We start from the raw sequence: 19,538 nt of genomic DNA on the forward strand, positions 1-19,538 counted from the left end.
GAATAGGTTTAGCACAGGAAAGAAAAAACAATGAATGTCCTTAGCAGGACAGAAAGAAAAATACAGATGGTGTGTGCTTCAGAGATGGACACTAAGAATGGAAAGTCAGCTTAAAAGGATGGGGATGAAGGCTGAAGGTGAGCTTAGTGTAGAACAGAGTGAGGATGAGCAAACCCATGGTAGTCAAAAGCCTGGTGAGAAATGTTTTAAGTATATTCACACCTTACCTAAATTTGATGAGTAGGATATGGAAACCTTTTCCATTTCATTCGAAAAAGTGGCTAAACAATTGCAGTGGCCATTGACCATGTGGGTTTTGTTGATCCAAACAAAACTTGTAGGTTGAGTTCAGCAAGTATTCCCAATACAACACGACCAGATGAGGGATCTGGGCTGTATGAGGAGGTAAAGAAAGTGCATATGAGCTTGTGCCAGAATCCGACAGACAATGTTTCAGGAATATAAGGAGGCATCCTAATCAAACATATATTGAGTTTGAAAGGATCAACCAAAGTAACTTTGGTAGCTGGAAAAGAGCTTTATAATGCTCTGAGAGAGACAATTACTTTGGAGGAGTTCAAAGATTCATTGCCTGACATAGTGCAAACACATTTGGAAGAGGAGAGAGTTAAAACGGCAAGGCTGGCAGCTGAAGTGGCTGATGATTATGAATTGGTCCATAAAACATGGTTTGGCTTCTAGAATCAATTTCAGTCCATGAGGGATAGAAAATGGGGCAAAGAGAAATCCTCACATGAGAGGGAAAGGTACATCTCGAAGAAGGTCATAAGGATAACTTCGCACAGGCTAAAAAGGAAACAAAGAAGTTAAAAAGGTCCGGTGCTTTCATTGCAATAAATTAGGTCACATGAAATCACTGTGTTGGTGGGTTCAGAGAAAAAAATACAGATGCAATGCAACAGGATAAGCTTGGAAGTTTTGTTGGAGTGCTAACAGAAAGCACAGTGGAAGCTAGAAAGCTGCATCAGTGTGTATAAGCTGATCAGAGGTTTGTTAAAGAAAAAGTGGCAGATCTGCTTAGAAAATATACCTGCAAAGGGAAAGTTTACAGACATAGAGCATGTAAAGAGGATGCAATTTTAAGGGAAACAGGATCCTCTTAGTCCGTGATGCTTTAAGATCAAGAGATACATACTCGAGATGGACTATTTCCAGAAAAGGTACTGCTAAAGGGAATTCACCTTGAGACAAAAAGCGCATAATGATGTAAAGCGAGGAAAGAGTGTCCAGAAAAGTGTGGAGAAATTGTGGTTGTGGTATTGGACAAAGTCTCAGCTCCAGGAATACAATCTATCCTTGCAAAAAATACAGCTGATTCAGCGGTAGGAGTACTGCCTACTCTGGTTGAAAAGCCAGTGGAGACGCAGGCACCTGAAGAAATGCAGGAGTCTTATCCTGGAAGTTTCCTGAGTGTGGGTAACGAAGCTCCAATGTCACCAGTTGAAACAGGAGATATCAAAAATGTAAAGATGAGGAAGTTTAAGTGGCATTCACAGAGACTTTGTTCCAATTACGTAGTTGTGAAAAAAACTATTGAGCAAACAGGGCATCATGCAAATATTTTAGTTCATTTAAACTAATTGAGTTTCAGCAGAATGGTAAAAGGTTAAAGCAGTTTTATCAAAAAGCATATACGTTAGAAATTTTGAATGTACCCCTGTGAGGAAAATGAGGAAATGGAGACTATCACATACTCAAGGAGATGATAATTTGGCAGAAGTTCATCAAATTGTATTGCCAATGGGATACAGAAAACAGGTGATGTGAATGGTTCATGAGCTACCACCTAGAAGTCATTCAGGAGTGAGGAAAACACAGGCTGAAAGACAGAGACATTTTTACTGGCCTGGACTGCAACAGAATGTAGTTGAATTTTGCCAGATGTGTCATACATGGCAGGTAATTAGAAAAAATACAAGCAATAATAAAACCTGCGCCTTTCTTAACTCTTCATGCATTTGAAGAACCTTTTACAAGAGTCCTTAATTTATGGCTAGGTCCCCGAACTCAAACAAAAAGGTGGGCACCAGTATTTGATAACAATAATGGATGTATCGACTAGATTTCCAGAGGCCATCCCAAGATGTAGTATCACAGCTAAAAGAATTGCAAAGGAATTCCTCTTTTTAAAAAATAGACACGGACTACCATGAGAGATACAATGAGGTCAAGGTTCAAACTTCACTTCTAATTTATTCACTGTGATGACTTAGGAATCAAGCAATTCAAATCGACTGCATACCATCCAAAATTGCAGGGAGCGCTAGAAAGGTGACATTAATCATTAAAGACCATGTTGAGGGCTTATGATCAGGATTATCCAGCTGATTAGTGTAAGGGAAGTCCATTTGTGCTTTTTGTGATCAGGAATGCACCAAATTAACCGAGCAAATTCAATCATTGAATTATTTTTGGGCATTAAGTGAGAGGACCATTGATATTGATTAAGGAGAAAGCAGTAAATCAGAATTCAAAGGCCACACATTTGGACTAGGCCACAAACATTAGGGAATGATTAATAGCGCTGGGGGGTTGGCTGGACAGCATTTAAAAGTCTTGCAGCATGCAATAAAGCAGGAAGCAGACAGAAAATCAAAACAAATTGCAATTTTGCAATGGGGGATAAGGTATCACTGTTACTTCCAGTTATAGGTGAAACTTGAAAAGCAAAGTTTAGTAGGCTTTATCAAATACAACGGATATAGGATGAGGAGAACTACTTGACAGGGACTCCAGAAAGAAAGAAATCTCACAGAGTATGTCATGTGAATATGCTCAAACGGTACTTTGATGGGGAAGGAAAGACAGAGAACAAGGTGTTAATGATTACGGCACAGAAGTAAGAACCAAGTTCAGAGGATTCTGAATCGGACATTCCACAAATTAAAGTGGACATTGAGGTACTTGTTTAAAATTGGGATGATTGATTGATTTGCCTTCATGAGAAAAATTGAAATTATCAGAAAGAGTTATTGCTATTACATGGGGAGATATGCAGATATTAACCTGGAAGTACTCACCTAATTGTTACGATTAAGCAACATCCTTACAGGCATAATCCTCTAAACTTGGCACAGGTTCAGAAGGAGATTGAATGCAAGCTCTAAGATGACATAATCAACATGCGTTACAGTGACTGGAAATCACCCATAGTCATGATGCCAAAGCCAAATGGTGCCCAACGATTATGTGTGGACTATCGTAACGTCAATGCAGTTAAAAATGTTGATGTATACCCAATTCCACGGTGGGAAAACTGTGTTGAAAATGTGGGATAAGCAACTTACATTTGGTATGAAAAACCTGCCAGCCACATTTTAGGAACTAAACAATAAATTGCCGGATTATCCAATGTGTGTTTTAAATTGATGACCTTCTGATTTTTACTTACTCATGGAAGGAACACTACAGCATCTATCAGACTTGTCGATTGAATTCAGAAGGCAGGCTTGGTGGTAAACCTAGCAAAAAGTGAATTTGCCAAAACAAAAGTCACCTTCCTTGGCCATGCTATTGGATATAGATAAACGGTGTCATGAGATTTAAATGTGATGGTAATTGGGACATTTTGCATCCTGTTGACAAAAGGAGCAGTTCCAGCGATTAAGTCGATTTTATCAAATGTTAGTGCCTCATTTTCGCAGTGTGACTGCTCTATTCACTCAATTGTTCAAGAAAGGCAAGAATTTTCAGTGGATAGAGGACTGTCAGAAGGCATTTGACGGCATTTGAAATATGTGTTAACCACTACCAACTATCAGACACTTCTGATTACGCAAAACCATTCAAGGTGGATTTAAATGCGAATGATGTGGATTTCGGTGTTGGGCTCTTGCAGGAAGATGACGAGAAGACAGAGAGACCTACTGGGTATTCCTCCAAGAAGTTGAATGTCCATTAGTAGAAATATTCAACAGTTGAAAAAGAGACCGTGAGACAGAGAGAGAGAGAGACAGAGAGAGAGAGAGAGACAGAGAGAGAGAGAGAGAGACACAGACAGAGAGAGAGGGAGAGAGAGAGACAGAGAGAGAGAGACAGAGAGAGAGAGACAGAGAGAGAGAGACAGAGAGAGACAGAGAGAGAGAGACAGAGAGAGAGAGAGAGAGAGAGAGAGAGACACAGACAGAGAGAGAGACAGACACAGAGAGACAGTGTTGGTATGACAACATTTCAGTGTTTATATTAACAGCAGCATATCGGAGACAACCATTTACACTGATCATAACTCAATGAAGTCTTTTTGAGAAATGTTAGGAAAAAATGTGAGACTGTTTACTTGGAGCCTGTTGTTACAGCCATTCAATTTCAAAATTGTACACGTGGCAGGTCTTGAAAACATGATTTCCAATGAATTGTTGAGGCTTGAGTGACAAATGGAGGCACTCAGTGATGGAAGTAGCACACACTGAATCAGAATGTAATTGTGCATGTTTACATGTTTATAGTAAACGAATGTACATGCGCATTGTAGAGTACGAACTACCATTTTTGGGAGTTTTGAAAACTGAAGCCATCTTGGATATTGAAGATTCTGTTTTATATTGGGGGAGTTGTCACACAGGGGGTCTCTTTACAAGGTTATGTTGTCCTTGATTTTTTTTCAGAGAGGTTCTAAACATCCCAAGGTTAGAACATGTCTCAATATTGAATGCTTCATTGGGGTCCTTTTTTTCCCCTAACAGATAATGCCACGGCCAGAGGGCTTTCAAGCCTTTTTAAAAAAACTGGTGTAATCAATGGGATGTGACCAGCTCTCCAGCTGTACAGGTCAGTTCAGTTCGAGGGTTAGTTGAGTCAGGTTCACTGTTGAAACTGGACGTTCTCTCCCTCCTTCAGTCCTCTGAGTTCGTAAACTATAAGCTTTTTTGTGTAATTTTTACTCATTGTGCTCAGGGGTTTGTTCACTGGGATTGTTGCAAGTAATTTGAATCAGCATCCTTAATTCGAGGTAGCCTGTCAATTTTGGATAGGATGAGTTATTCAGGTACGGTATTTTCAGTTCGTTATGTTTCATTCCTTATTTTTACAAATACATTCTGTTTGTTTAAAAGTTGGTAGTCGGACCAAATAATTCACTCTGGGAATAGCCACGATACTCTTACCTTCAATAACTGGCAACATCACGGCCTGGGCTACGTGCTTGAGAATGTTTTGAGTGGTCGGGCCTGGTCCATAACAATGTACAATAACTTTGTTTATTAAAAGTCATGAATTACTGAGTAAGGGATGAAATGAATATGATAATGGCTCTGAGACAGAAAGGGCTGCGGCCAGTGGCTGAGGAGACCTGAGGGGAGTGCAGCAATATCTCCCAGTCACTAGTATTCAGCCATCACTGTTTCTGACAAATCGAAGGAAATGCAATGCAGAGCAAGATAACAGATGACCTTTGGTACATGGAATGCTGAACGACAATGTAAATGGAATAGGACAATTTTAAATGTGACGTACATAATTATATTTTATATATAGACTGTTTAATCACAGGTTGTACAGGTTGCTAAGATTGTTTATATCGGGACAGGATGTACAGAAATAAAAACAGACACAGATTACAAAATGTGTTGGGTTAAAGTGAGTTACAGCAGAAAAAGTGTGAAGACACAGCTCATACTGAGCTGGTACAGAGATGATGGGCTGCATGACAACCATCTTTGTTGTAATTATTCAGAGAAACGTATTGAAAATGTTCAGAGACTGAGGAGACATGTCAAGTCATAAACACAAAGACAATATCATAATTAATAAACTATTCCTACTTTTCATCAAGTGTAGCTGTCTCTAAAAGGCCTTTTAAATCAAATTCACATTGGTGAGATCCACGCATTTATTTTCAGAACTTAAAGAATAAACAGACTCCAGTGTAATACATGTATCACTGACACAAGTGATAGGAACAGGAATGGAGCATATTGTCCAAATATAATCAGGTTCAACATCCAGACCTATCAAGAAAAAGAAAAATATTAGAGATAGTGGACATCTGAAATACAAATGCAAAATGATAGAGAAATGCAACAGATGACACAGGATCTGGGCAGAGAAACAGAATTAACATACCAAGTCTTATATGAACCTGTCTTGAACAAGTTATGTTGGACTCAAAAAAATTTAATTCCATTTTTCTCTGCTCCGATACTGCCTGAACTGTGGGGTTTCTCTCCAGCACTTCCAATTCGTGCAATGGCAGGAAACAGAGTAATGGTGAGCGGTTGCTTTTCGAACTGAAGGCTTGTGCCCAGCAGTGTTCCACAGAGGTTGGTTCTGAATTTTCTTTGTTTGTCATTTCAGTAAATGATTTGCGTGAGATTATCGAAGGCATGGTTCGTAAGTTTGTGGATGACACCAAAACTGGTGGCACAGTGGACAGTGAAGAAGGTTTTCTAACACAAGGATCTTGATGAAATGGGTCAATAGACTGACAGATAGCAGATAGAGTTCAAGCTGGATGAATGTGAGGTGCAGGCAATAGTGTGTGTTTGTTGCTGTCTGTTGCACCAGGAATGGGATGATTTTATTCCCAATCTCCTGGGTTCAAAACATCGATATCCTTCATGATCTTTGAGTGGCCTAACACTCTCTGTGGTTACCCTCTAGCTGTTAATGTCGTCGCACAATATGTTTGGATTATCCTGAACCTTATCTGCCCCTTCTATCTCATATCGCCTTTTTGCTTTCGTGATTTCTCCAGAAATAATGCCCCACACTCTTTATATTGACTAAGGGATGAAATTGAATAAAGTTGTTTATAACTAAAGTGAAGTTTTCTTTGATTCTTGAATAAAAGCTCAATAACTGTAGGTGTCCATGTTCTTTAAGCTTACCAGCATTACCTTTCACTCTAACAGGTATATAATGACTTTTTACTCCCGTCGTCACACTGTTGAACGACTCCCATTTGTCAGACATCGTTTTACTTGCTGACAGTCTACTCCAATTAAACTTGGTAATCCCTATCCCATTTCATTAAAATTTATCGTACTCAAATTTAAAAAAATAATGAAATGCTTATTCTTTTCCATAACCATTATGAAACTAAGAGAATTATTATTGCAATGCCCAAAATATTCCCTCACGTTTACTTCAGTCACTTGCCCTGCCTATTGCACAAAAGAAGGCCTAGTTTTACTCTTTCTCTGTTAGAATCATCCGCAGAATGATGAAGAAAATTTTCGTGAATACATTTGACAATTTATTCACCATTCAACCCATTAACACTGTGGTAGTCTCAATCAGTTTTTAGAAAATTAAAATCCCCCATTATTACAACCGTATTAAGCTTAAATATATCCGAGATCTCTTACATGTTTGTTTCTCAATTACTTTCTTACTGTTGGAGAGCATATGGTACAAAACGATCATCGTGTTCCTTCCTTTCTTATTTTTAATTTCGACCAATATATTTACATTGGACGATTTGTCACAAATGATTATTTAGTGCAATCTGTTCAAAATGAACTTTATTTTCTTATTTTTAATACTACATGCATATTTTAACTGGATAATCTTTCAGAAATATCTTGCCCAGTTACAGCAATAATTTATTCCTTAATCAAAAATGGTAGACCTCCCCCTCCCTGCCCTCCACATGTCTGTTTCCATCCTTTCTATGACCCTTAACATTTGGAATATTAAATTACCAGTCTTGAACATCTTTCAGGCTAAAGTGAGGACTGTAGATGCTGGAGAAAAGAGTCGAGAATGTGGTGGTGGAAAGGCACAGTAGGTCAGGAAGCATCCGAGGAGCAGGAAAATCGATGTTTCAACCAAAAGACTTCATCAGCCCATTCCTGATGAGGGGCTTTTGCCCAAAACGTTGACTTGCCTGCTCCGCACATGATGTCTGACCTGCTGTACTTTCCCAGAACTACACTCTCGACTTGAACATCTCTCAAACAATTTTCTGTAATACATATGATGTCCCAATCCCATGTTCTTAAAAATGCCTTGAGTTCATCAGCCTTTCCTGTAAGACTCCTGACATTGAAATAAATGCAATTTCGTGCTTCAGAATTGCTATATACTCTTGACTCTCTCGTTTTTTTTCTTTTTTAATTGACGTGCTACCCTCACATTGATAAACTTCTCTAACCATCCTGCCATTTGTACTGCTACTTGGAATATCCCCCTTGCCGTCTCTTTCAATATAAAGTTTCCCTGCATAGAAGGAGCAAATCTCCCTGCTAAGATATTCGTTGCTTTCCAGTTTAGATTAGACCAATCTTTTCTGAACAGGTCATTTCTATTCTAAAATAGATTCCAATTTCCCAAAAATCTAAATCCCTCAATAACATAATAGCTCTTCAGCCGTTGGTTTTCCTCCTTTAACCCTTTGTTCCTTCCCAGTTGGGAGTAAACAAGAAAGTATTGCTTTAACGGTTTTATTTTTAATACTCTACCTCACCTCTTAAGTTCACTCTGTACTGTTTTATTCTTTCCCTAAAAAATGCCATTCCTGCCATTATCTACAATAATGTTTGGCTACTCAATCTCACCTTTAACAACGTGCTTGAAATGTTCTTAATCCTCGCACAGGGAAAGCAACAAAGCATCCTCAATTAACGGTCACTGCCACAGAATCTCCTGTTGATGCCCCTGATAGAAAAGTCCACAGAAGCAATAATTCTACTAACTCTTCGCAAACGCTGCTGAACTTAACAATCATTCCAATTGTCCAATATTGATTGCTTTTCCATTTTCTTCAGCGAGACAATCCCCTTCAGCTGTTCTAAAAGCTGAAAAGCATTTTGATAGAGGAATAGCCACCGGAGACATTTGAACGACCTTCTTATCTTTCCTGACAGTCACCCAACTATCTAACTGATTTGCTGGATAATATTTTTTCTAAATCTTCTAGACATCTCTCTCTGTAACTTATATGTGGCCTTAATAACATTATGCCTAAAAGCAGGATAGTTTTTTGACAACTTATATATATTCATTACCCACAGGCAATAACGTTTAAACATGGAAAAATAGATACACATGCGTATCAAACATAAAACATTTAAAAAATCAACCATTTAGCTAATTAAACCGATAAAAATATTCCTCTTCAATAAATCCCGAGAAGAAAGCGGTCTTCTCTGGAGCTGAAAATGTGTCGGACTCCCCGGAAGGAAAGTGCAACTCCTTATTTTAAAAAGAGCTGATTAATTTTTCAAACCAAAAGCATATTTCCAGTGTAATAAACTAAACCTTTTAAAACACAAATAGAATTTTCCCTTTTTTTGTAAACCACCCTTAAAAAGCTCTTTTAAAACAAAAGTTCGTTTGAAAGACAATTGAGGGTTTTTTTTTATTTTTTGGTTGTTTTTGTATGCAAATGAAACAAAATAGAAAAAAATTATGTTAAATTAATGAAGTATAATAACTATATCAGCTGCAAAAAGGACTACCTTAAATATTTAACTGCCTGCAATCCCAGGAGCAGTTGTGAGATCCATGCTGCTCTAAGAACATTATGTGAAACTGTTTTTACAATATGAAGAAAAGTCAATGCATGTTTTAATAATTTGTTCCCAATTCAAAGTGACTTTACGATACGATTTAATCTCCTGCCACGGTTCCAAATGTAGAATTTAATTGAATCTTTATCCTCATCACTCGAATTCTTTCAAACAAAATTGTGAAACTGTGTTCATCGGACAGACGGAAAGGTCCTTCAGCTCTGACTATTGCAGGAATGATACAAAGAATATTACCCAGGTCCATGTCAAACCCAAATGTTGCAGGGAAAGGCACCGAAACCTAATCCAATATTAATTACGTACAAGCCTTATGAACAAATCATAGAGAAGGGCATAATATAAAAGGCGAATGTCCAAAATAAAATTCGTGGCTCCCTCAAAAAAACCTCACTGCATTACGCTGTAAATTCACAAACATAGGAATAACAAGAGAACGGGAAGAAAATCAAGGCTAAGTAGTGAACTTCATAAATGATGATGATGAGAATGGGAGGGATGGAGCTTGTGGGAAATGATAAATAACGTTGTTGATGACACAATGATAAGCTGGTGGTTCACAGCGAGGAGGAAGGTGTGAGGTTACAGGAGGGTATAAACCAACTATTCAGGTGGACAGATCAATCGCTGATGAAAAATGTATCAATGTGATACATTTCTGAAGTATTCAGACAAGAGAGTACTCAAACTGAAGCTAGGCTTGATTTACTTGATTTTACTTTTAAGCAGAGAAGGTTGAGAGTTGCTCCTGGTGGCGGTGTTAAACAGCATGAGGGGTATGCACAGGGTGATCAGAGAGCAGCCTTTCCCCTTACTCGTAGGCTCAATAAAAAAGAGACACACTTATAAAGTGAAAGTGGTCTCACCATTAATCTGTAAACTGTAGAAACCTTTCCTATTTCTAAATGCATTTGGTTTTAAAATAATTCAAGATTTATATTGTATTCTGAAAAATGTGATATTGATGCAGAGGTTTGTTTTGTGATCCAGTTTCCCCATTGCTCGTGCCTCCGTTTCGCAATCTGTTCATTGAAAGAATACAATTTTTCCATTCAACTCTCCAACATGCTCAAACACAGACTTAGTTTCTCAACTATGATCCAAAGACCAATATTTGCCCGTTCCCCTGACCTCGTTAAAGACTTATATCCTCTTCACATCTTCCTTTTCTAATCCTTTCAATGTTTGTATTTTTTTATAATAGTTCAAAATATTTTTCGTAAAATATACAGTATGACACTTTCTAACAGTGTTGATAATGTAATATCTTTACTCAATATGTAAATATAAAGTTGCAACAATGCTAAAGTGTTTTTCACTCACATCCCAGACTGAAGTTGCAGCAAATAGTCATTGACATCTCAAAAGAATTGCCAAGTATTTACTTCTGATCGGAATGGTAATTTGTCTCTTTATTAGGAAATGGGCATGCTAATTATGGACTGTCTGTTTGACTGCAGCATTTTGATGTAGTTTACTCCAGACAATTAAACATCAGGAATAAAGAGCAGGGATAGGCTAGCTGGGTGCCAGGCCGACTGTGGGAATCAACAAAGCCTGACTGCGGTCTTTTCTCCACATTAATGTCTTGTTCCTGAGACACAGAGCAACCTACACCTCCCTTGACCAAAACCCACGAGTCATTCACTCCAGCCACAAACCATGATTAAAATTCAAAGAACTGCAGATGGAGCAACACAAGAACATAGAAATTAGGAGTGGCGGAAGGAAATTCAACTTTGTACTTAACCACATTAAACACCATCTGCCAGATATAACAATCTGCCCCAATTTTTAATATTCATCTGTAAACTCTTTATTTCCGTATTACAGCCTGTTTGCCATCTAGTTTAGTACCATCTGTGAATTCAGTTGCTCCATTCTGTCTCTCCTTCCAAGTCATTTGGATTGATTGTAAACAGTTGAGGTCTGAGAACTGAAACCTGCAGCACCTCACTAGTTTTAGTTCGGCAGAGAAAGACCAGTTATCCCGATGCTCTGTGTTCTGTCAGTAAGCCAATCTTTTTTCCAATTCAATATTCTACCCTTAACCCCCCGGGATCTAACCTGCTAGATCAGTCCTTTATGCAGCACCTTGCCAAATGCCTTCTGACGTTTAGATGAACAGCAGTTGCTGTATCCCAATTATCCACATTGTTTGTTATGTTCTCAAAGAACTCTAGCAGGTATGTCAAGCACAACCTGCCCATCATGAAACCGTGCTGACAGTGGATAACTGATCTTTGTTTTTCCAAATGTTCAGTTATTTCCTACGTTATGGTTGACTGAAGAAACTTCCCAACTACAGAGTTAAAACTCACTTGTCTAAAGTTTGCCATTTTTTCCTATCTCTTGTTTTGAATACCAGCGTCACATTATTAATTTTCCCATAGTTCTGCACAGTTCCAGAATCAAAGGATTTTTTGATTATCGTAACTAACACATTAGGTACCTCTGCTGTTACCTCCTTTAATATAATAGACTGCAGACCAAGAGCCTGACCTCCCTCTAATCCCATCGATGTATTTTCCCCTCAGCATCGTACTTCGAACACGTATCTTTTGCAGCTGTTGTAAGTTTTGGGAAGAAATTATCTTCCACTGTGAAAGCAAGAAGTGTTGGCTTTACCTCTGCCCCTTCTGAGTTTCCCATTACTACCCCGCCGTTTTCATTCTCTAAAAGGCCAACATTTGCGTTCAGCATTCTTTGACTTTTTGCCTACTCAGAGAAGTATTCTTTATCAATTCTTATGTTTTCGACTCATTTTCCTTCGTAGCCATTTTGATTTTATTTTTAACAAAAGTTTGCGAACAATTAAAGCGTTTTTCTTTATTCCATTCATAGGAAGATGGCGTCGCTGGTTAGACAGCACTCATTTTCCTTCCCTAATTACCCAGAGGGCAGATAAGCAACAAGCAAATTTGTGTGGGTTTGAAGTCACATGCAGAACAGATCAGGTAAGGATGGTGGCTTCCAGTCCTATAGGACATTCGTGAAACATATGGATAATTCAAACAATAAGCAATAGATTCACTATTATCAATAGACTCTTAATTCTAGGTTCATATTGAATTTAAACTCCACCATCTGCAATGGCGGCATTTGAACGTGAGTCCCCAGAACATTATCTGAAGCAGCAGTCGGTGATAATGCCACCAGGCCATCACCTTTATGTTAGTATCGACTTCCTTGTTAAGACATGGATCACTTTTCACCTTTCTAAAATTCCTCTTCCACTCAGGATTGCACTTTAACTAAGGAGTTTGGATTATCTCCCGAAGTAGTTGCCACTGTTCTTCAACTGTGCCGACCTTTAATGTTTTTTGCCAAGTCCATTCAGGCCAAGCCCTTCCTCAGGCCAGTAAAATTATCATTGTCCAACACTAAACCTCACATCTGTGACTCTTTCTTCACTGTTTCAGTCTGAATATAAAACTGCAGAATTTTGTGGTCACTCTTTCTGAGGTGATCTTGTACTACAGTATGACTTATCACTCCTTCTTCATTATGTTATAGCAAAGCCAGTTCTCTGTTTGCTTCCTTGAGGTGTTACTCGAAGAAATAATCCCTCATACGTTCGATGAATCATTCTTTGAGGCTCACCTTGCCAATTGATTAAGCTAGTCAAATTTAGAAGACTCTAACCCCAACCACACCCAGAGGACTCTAACCCCAATTCCTGTACAGTTGATAGAAAGTTTAACCATTTGTGATTTGGTTTGAATGCACATTTGTTTGTTGGTGACTGAGTGTTTGTGCTTTGTTCCCTGGAGCTTGAGATCCGAGACTGTTTTAAATCTGATTTCTATTATGGAAATTTAACATGATTTATTTTAAGCTTAAGGATATTACAGTGATTATGAAATAAAATGTTAACTTCTGTTCTTTTACAGGTCATGACTGCCTCACTATCAGTTTCTAACTCATCTCTTTCATCCTTACATACCAGTGATTTATGGAGGGCAATTGACGTTTCAGTTCAACATTAGATTGTAATTTTAAAAATCCAATGGTTAATATCTGTGACCTTGGATTCGGCCATTATTCATGCATTAGAAGTTTGTTTTTAAACTTGAATAGACAAATCCTTTTAAGACACCTCTGATTATTTCACGACCTATGGTATTGTAATTGAGCAATGACTGGATAAGACTACTTAAGAAAACTAATTTTAGGATTAAATTAAGGGAATAAAACAGGGTAATTATAGTGGATTTCAAAGTTGGGAACTGTATCTATTTTACATTTTAATTATTAAATACTGAATAAATGAATTTATAATATATAAGCATATATTTATAGGTAAGGTTCCAAAATGTATAGTTAGGAACAGGCTTTAAAGTTAGACAAGCATAAATTGATGAATTTGTATTTGAAGTTATAGGGAGCAAACAAACATCTGGCAAGGTAACATGAGAAGCAGAAACAAAAGGCAAAAATAATGGTCGCCCACGGTTGATGAGTTTATAAAAAAAGTCAAACCGCAAAGGAGAAAGAATCCGGAATGGTGGTGGGCAGCATGTTGAAAACAAAGGGAGGAGATGTTAAGGTGTTTGGTGGACAGGGACGGGGATCGAGGTTGAAATCCTGACATGTGGGATGTTATGACTGTGGAAAGGCAGGTCACTTTAAGCAGGAGTGTCCGGATTTGAAAAGGGAAGAGAGGGTGATATTGCTTATGAATTTCTATGAAGAATAGGGGTGTCAGGGGTTCCTGGCCCCTGGGGCCCACCAGGAACACTTGATAAATTTAAAGGTGCGACTTTATAATAAGGACGTCGTTTTCCTAGTCGATACGGGAGCAGCAAGGTCATCCTTAAATTTTAAGCGCAAGCGAGGAGGAACGAAAGGGTTAATTGGATTATGGCGACAGTTCTGTGATGAGAGGCACGAAGAATCAGTTTTGCGCTCATGACGAGATATTGCCACCAAATTGGGGATTGAATTAACTGCAAATGGTGCTATGAAATCTGTTGAGGTTCTTAAAAATGAATGTGCTCAAGCAAAAAAATTACAGAAACAGAATGAGAAGTCACAAGTGATTGGTAAACGAACAGAACTGCGCTAGTACAGTTTTTAAAAAATGTTTTGGTCACTTGTTGTGTTTCCAACCTGAAATACAGATAATGATTATTTTATTTATATTATATATATAATTAATAATTAATATTTATAATACATCGATTGTGCTAGGCTGAATCAATATTAATTGACAGAATGCCTTCACAAATTCTCACTGACCTGTCATATTGATTCATGGTTAATTTAAAACATGACTGCATTAATTCATTGTTAATTAAAGAATGGAAAGCTGCATTACTGACAGATGAGGTAACTAACGAAGCAGCCCTGAACCCACAAGAAGCAGTGATTTATTCCCTAATACCTAATGTCCCAGGTCCTTGGGAAGCTCCAATATTTACTGAAAGAGAGGAAAAAGAATTGTAAGATTTAGGGGGTGTACAAACAGCAGAGGGACATTGGATGTTACCTGATGGAAGGGAAATGTCAAACAAAATGATGCGAGAAATGATGCCTGTCTGACATCAGGGGAGCCACTGGGGAGTGCAAGCAATGTGTGATTTAGTCTGAAGGAAATATGGATGCAACGGGATACATGCGATAGCAAAACAGATATGTGAGGGATGAATAACACGTAAAAACGTAAACAAGAACGTGTTAAGGAGACAAGTCCCAGGAGGGAGAGAACCTGGGACAAGAACATTCCAGAGCATCCAAGTAGATTATACCGAATTACCCCGAGTGGGAAGACTGAGATATATGTTGGTAATAGTTGATCATTTATCCGGATGGGTGGAGGCATATCCTCTGGCCACTGCCAAACCCAGAAACTAAAGATTTGTTCTTAAAGAAGTATGTACTGGATTTGTCCTCCTCTTTGTCTTTCCTCTGGAAACAGAGTTTATTCGCTAAGACTCCACCCCTTGCATTCGCTGTTCATCCGATTCAACAGGGAGATTGAGTCTTAGTAAAATCAAGGACAGGGACTAAATTGCAACCGGACTGGGAATGGCTGCGGTACTTTTGACTGAAACGGCAATAAGGACGGCGGAGAAAGGCTGGACTCACTACACTCGCATCAAAGGCCCAGTGGAATCTTCAGATGAGGAAGAAGTCTGGACAGCCGAATCAATGCAAGACCCGCTGAAACTCAGGCTAAAGAGACTTTGAGTAACTGATTAAACAGTGGTGACGCGAGCGCAGGATTATTTCTCTAGGATTGTATCTTAAGTCTTTTGGTGCTTCAGCATGATGTTTAGAATGCTGGGGATGCTTAGAGTTATGATAATAGTTGTCTTATAATTGGGATTTTGTCAAACATCAATGTCATATGTGTTATTAACGGTTCCTGAGTCTGATAACCTGCAAGTAATAGACGCCGATGCATGCAGCTTGGTAACTTGTGGGGATGTAGATAATCAGGGACAGTACCGCAGCTCAGAGATACATCTTAAGTCCTATGGGAATGGCCTCGGGGATGGTACTTGGTATACTGGTCTCGTCACAGTACACCGGGCCACCTTCCGACCAGCTTTTGATTGTCCCGACACAGTGTAACCCAATATACTTAACAATAATGAAACATCGCACGAAGCAACTCTGGGGTGGCGGGGGGGGGGGGGGGGCGTTGGGGGGGGGCGGGTGGGTTTCACCTATGAGGTACAATTAAATGAAACTTTTGGGATAGAAATGAAAACTAACGGGAATGAGTTCTTGGGCTGTTGTTTTCGAATGAGCGTAGGACAGGGAAAACGGGCAGAATTACTGGATAATAAGGTACAACCTTTCACCCCTCCCGATGACTTTAAAGTAGTAAAAATTATAGAGGTAAAGGACTTAAACAGACCACTGAAATAGAAACTGGGTACGGGGATGCAAATGCCTGGGTTGAATGGGTAAAGTACCCTGTAAAAGTTCTGAACAAGAGCAATTGCTGTGCATGTGGTTCCCTTTCCACTCTGGTGGAAGCGAGACAAGAAGGGCATGAAACGTATGATAGCCCTGTACCAGGATAAGACTGCATGGAATGATAGGAACTGCACCTCCTTATCTCTGATGTTGCCTCCCTTGGAGATGAAAGGCTTAAAAGCACCCCCCGAGTCAGCTCTCTTTTGGTGAGTGACAGTTAATAAAAATGTCGATTGGATAAATTACATTTTCTTTAACCAACAGCGATTTATAAATTATACAAGAGGTGATGTTAAAGGAATATCAGAATAGCTTGGTGTGACAAGTAGGATGGCTTGGGAAAACAGAATGGACCTTGATGTGATCCTAGTGGAGAAAGGGTGTGTGTGTGTGTGTGTGTGTGTGTGTGTGTGTGTGTGTGTGTGTGTGTGTGTGTGTGTGTGTGTGTGTGTGTGTGTGTGTGTGTGTGTGTGTGTGTGTGTGTGTGTGTGTGTGTGTGATGTTAGGAGGAAGCTGTTTTATCTTCATTCCCAAGAACACTGCACCTGATGGTTCAATTACTCGGGCCGTAAGGGAATTGACTACCTTAACAGAGGAACTGCTGATAATTCAGGAGAAGACACATCTCTCACGGGATGGCTTCAATCATTGTTTAGAAAATGGAAGGGTATGGTGGTTTCCATCCTTACTTCCCTGATAGTAGTAGCCGTGGTATTAGTAGCCATTGGCTGTTGCATGATACCCTGTATTTGAGGGCTCACCCAAAGACTGATTGAGACAGCCTTAATGAAAGAGATGCCCCTAAAAGGGAATCGGGCAGCAGGACTTTTTTTCTATTAAATAATGAGGGGCTGAGTGAGACAATGATGGATGAAGTCTCAGGAATGATGCTTGTGAATTTTGGAGGTGATGCTTAAAGGAAAAATTGCAGAAACAACAATTGAATGTAAAAATAGAAAGGGGGAATTGTGAGGAGTAATTATAAATGTTGTTATCTGCAACAATCACAAGCCTGAAAAATGAAAGTGGAAGAGGGGTGTAGGTTAAGCGAACTATGCTTGTACAAACAGTTATAAGCATCTGTTTCCCGTTTCTACAAAAACAAAAAAAAAACACAATCAAGAGGCCATAAGGCTCAGTATGGGCAAAGAATGGAAGGAAATGTTGCTTTAGTGAAGAAGAAAGCAGATGGCAGTCAAGGAGGATATATAACAATAGACCACAGAGGGGTGTGGTGAAACAGCCAAGCAGGACATGCATTTTGGACACGAACAAGGCCAGATGAGGCAAGAGGTAAACAGCCGTGTTGAAAGAAGTGGGAGATGTAAACAGGGGAGAAGCAATGGAATAAGTGAGGGAGGAGTAACAGAGGAATGAATTGTACTAAAAGTTGTGTACTTGTTAAATTTGGTGCGCCTATCTTATAGGCACTACTCTTGCAAGAGTATAATAACCGATACTGCTGCTTCAGATCTTGTCTCAGACTGAAGTTATTGAAGTCAGTGGGTTCTATTTCCCACACAACCATGGACATCCTGCTTTTAAACTCAGGTCTTGGTTCCTAAACATTCTTTGCTGGACCTTTCACTCCTCTTAAGGATGTCACTCGTATCAATGTGTACCCCGACTGCTGGCTGTTCACCCTCCCCCTTCAGTATGCCCAGAACATGCTCGGAGACATCCCTGATCCTCGCACCAACCGCCCTTTGTATGAAGAATTCATAGAATCATAGAATCACTGCAGTGGGAAAACAGGTCAGTTCACACAGCACTTCCACGCTGACCCTCCGAAGTGTAACATACTCTGACCCATTCCCCTACTCGATTACTCTGCATTTGCCCCTGACTAATGCACATAACCAGCACATCGCTGAAGACTATTGGCAAAAAGTATGCAACCTAGACCCATTCTGTTACCCTATGTTGAATCTGCTTTCTCACAACAGAAATACTGAGCATTACCAGCAACTTGCGGTTTTGTCACCGATGATATTTGCATATTGACAAAAACATACACAACTCAGACTTGAAATAAAGCTGAATTTAAACTCTCAGGAGAAAACTAAATATTTGGTCATTCATCGATCCCAGTAAAGCTTTATTGAATTACTCCTGTTCTGTCTGTGAACATCATTTTTTCACTTTCCCAATCCTGAATAAAGGAGATTTTTGCATTTTTTTTAAAATCAGAAAGCTCAGAAAATTGCACATTTACTTCTTCATATGGGAATGTGATTGCATCTCATTCGTTCATCCCATTTCAATTACAGAGGATTATTCACAAAACACACACAATGTATCACTTTATCGAAGAATACCAGTAACATTGTAAGCAATTGGAATCATAACTGGAAAGAAGGGTTTAGACAAAAGAAGGATGAGAGAAAGCGGGTCTTATTTTGAAAAAACTATTATGTGAACTTAGGTGATCAAATTCATGGAAAACTACATAGGGCTGACAAACGATATTGATATGAAGGTGTAGAGGTGTACATTGTTCTAAAAAAAGTTAAAATGTAACATTTGACCATGAAACAAATAATGAATCTGAGTTGTCATTGTACAAAAAGAAATTCAAGTTAGGCCAATCAGTTTAACTATGCAAACACTCTGAAATTCAATGGAGTTTGAAATATAATGTATTTGATGACATCAAAATCAATTAAATAATCCAATGTTTTGAGGTGTAAAATTAGATTAGATTAGATTACTTACAGTGTGGAAACAGGCCCTTCGGCCCAACAAGTCCACACCACCCCGCCGAAGCGCAACCCACCCATACCCCTACATCTACCCCTACCTAACACTACGGACAATTTAGCAAGGCCAATTCACCTGACCTGCACATCTTTGGACTGTGGGAGGAAACCGGAGCACCCGGAGGAAACCCATGCAGACACGGGGAGAACGTGCAAACTCCACACAGTCAGTCGCCTAAGGCGGGAATTGAACCCAACTGGACAGTTGGAACATTGAGGGAGAGAACTGCCAAGGGCATCCACAAAGATAGACTGCTCGCTGAAGAGCTTTCTGAAAGGTACCTGTCTGTAAGATGTTTGCACAGCAGAACATCAAAGCCAACCGAGATAAAAATCGACAAAGAAAAATCTACAAAGGAGA

Source organism: Chiloscyllium punctatum, chromosome 7 (assembly GCF_047496795.1).
Source record: "Chiloscyllium punctatum isolate Juve2018m chromosome 7, sChiPun1.3, whole genome shotgun sequence".
Lineage (NCBI taxonomy): Eukaryota > Metazoa > Chordata > Chondrichthyes > Orectolobiformes > Hemiscylliidae > Chiloscyllium > Chiloscyllium punctatum.